Source organism: Notamacropus eugenii, chromosome 6, assembly GCF_028372415.1.
Source record: "Notamacropus eugenii isolate mMacEug1 chromosome 6, mMacEug1.pri_v2, whole genome shotgun sequence".
In the NCBI taxonomy this organism is placed as follows: domain Eukaryota; kingdom Metazoa; phylum Chordata; class Mammalia; order Diprotodontia; family Macropodidae; genus Notamacropus; species Notamacropus eugenii.
Window position 1 is genome coordinate 317392293 of NC_092877.1, and position 2395 is coordinate 317394687.

A 2395-nucleotide genomic window follows, 5' to 3' on the forward strand; every position below is an offset into this window, starting at 1 on the left:
ATATTTACTAAGATAGTATGACAGAATCAATAACTATAAGATATCCCCCTTCCCTCATCTGTAAACCTGAGGCTCACTCTCTCGCCACTATGTACAGCATCAGTGGGAAGAGTGGGTTATAATTTAGATTATACAGGTATGGGGAACATATGAAGCCAATACATTTTATGCCTGTGGTATTACTGGACCTCAGTGACCTTTCTCTTCTCATGGTCTTTTCACATCACTACCCATTGGGTACAGCATCTCTGTTGGACCAGTTATTCAGCTGGGTTCTCTGGGTGGACTGCTCTCCCCAGATCAACTCCCTACTACAGGACTAATGCTCTCTTGAGTTCATAGTTGGCTGTCTTCTCTGCTGCCATTGGTCACACTCCTGGAAAAAGCCTCTACTAACTCTCTTCTCTGACAGTTCCAGTGTCACTTATGGTAAGTAGGGAAAGTAACTGCTATGGAGGTGCCAATGGGATGAAGGGAGAGGAGAGAAAGAAATTCCCTCCCTTGATCCAGTTGATTGCTGGTAGAGACACAGGGGTCATAATCCACAGACCTACTCCTAGTTTCAATTCAGACTGATTACAGGGCTAAAGAGCTAAGACCATTTTAATGACTATTTGGGGGATGGTCAATGTTCACTGATCTAATGACCAACTGCCTTTCCAATTCAATTCAGAAATTTTCTTCAGTTTGTAAGGTGATAATAAGTATAGGCTTGTTTTTGCACTTAATTTATTACATTATTAGCATCTTGTTACCTCTGTAATCTGTCTCCTTATGTGATTGAATCAATCGAGAGGGGCCTGAGACCAATCTTTCCTACCTTACCACCTTATAGTAATTTCTTCTTATATTTTTTCCCATACACTTGAAGGCTGGTTGATTCTAATACTTAATGATTTAGATAAATCATGAATTATCCAGGAAGAATAAGCAAAACACTTAAACACTCTGGAAGTAGGAGGAGCAGGGACAGGACCCACAGAGGATAGAAGCTCACAAAATCACATCACTTTGTACATGGTAAGAATGAAATAGATTTCTGTGGAATGAATGAATGGATTCCCTGGAACTTCGGAACTAATGCCTAACTTACTGATGTTCTGTTACTTTTTTGATAAAGTCACATCAGGGACCAAATTAAACAACAGCCCCATAGAAATTTTGGGTACATGAGCAGCAACTGGAACAGGAGTCATGAGAGAAGTAGAGTTTTGAAAGCTAGGTCCTTAATGATGAATGCCCTAATGAAGGAAGCCATGCTAATGAGGCAAGGGCTGAGGGAGTTTTCTCCCCTCTGCTCTCTGGGTATAAAACCTTTCCTTTGCTACTAATGAATCCTAAATTCTTTTATTTGACTCCTCCCTTCACAATAAAGGGGAAACCAAGGCACAGAGCAGAGATTTGAAATCAATCTCAGTCCTTAGCCTCAGCCCAAGCATAGTCTATTCAGAGAAGGGGTTAGGAGGGAGATTTTTCATGCGAGGTAGAGGGAGCAGTGAGGGGTAGGGTGGGGAGGAATCTAAAGGTTCTAAGATATTATCAGGATCATGGAAACCAAGCACCCTCTGGTCGTGGATATGGACATTATATGAAGCACCCCCTTGGTAGAGGCAAAAAAATTGGCCCAAGGGAAAACTGGAGAGAGTGAATGGAAAACAGAATGAAGGACTGGGAAGTAAAAGAAGAATGGAGGTGACTTTGGAGCTCATATCTTCTCTTTTTCAGGGATCTCTAGGTTCAGACTGCTGCCAAGGTCCTTTCTTCCCATCCCCCCAAGTCTCCAAGGACCTATCCTATCCAGGTTCCCTTTTCATTCACTAATTCCTCAACTATGCATACAGAAGGGATCCTTAGATTAGAGAAACCCTGAGCCCCATAGGCTTCTCTTTCGAAATAGTGGCCAAGTTGGAGAGAAGAGAACCCCATCCGAGAACTGCAACCCTGGGGCTAAGAAGAAATATGGGGGAAAATGAATCTGAGTACAGGAACCACCCCGAAGTTGTGAACTGAGTGGCTGAGACAATGACACAGAAAGAGAAGTAGGAGACAGAGAGTGAGACACATTGATAGGTATGGAGACTGCTTTTTCATAGCCACCTGCCTGGTTGAGATGGAAACACTGATTCTGGTTCCAGCCCCCAGACAGCGCTAAGAATATCCTAGGGAAGTAATAGTCACCACCCCCTCCCTCTTGGATATGCTCCTACATTTTGAGTGCCATGTTGAGAGCCATCAGGGGTTCAGGAGAGAATGGGGAGGGTGGGAGGAGGGAAGAAATAGGGATAAAGAAAAGAAGAAAAGAAGCATAAAGCCAGGGAAAATGTCAAATCAGGGAGCTGAGAAGAAAAAAAGGAAGGAAACAAGAGAGAGAAGAGCCAGGATCCTGGGCAGGGGA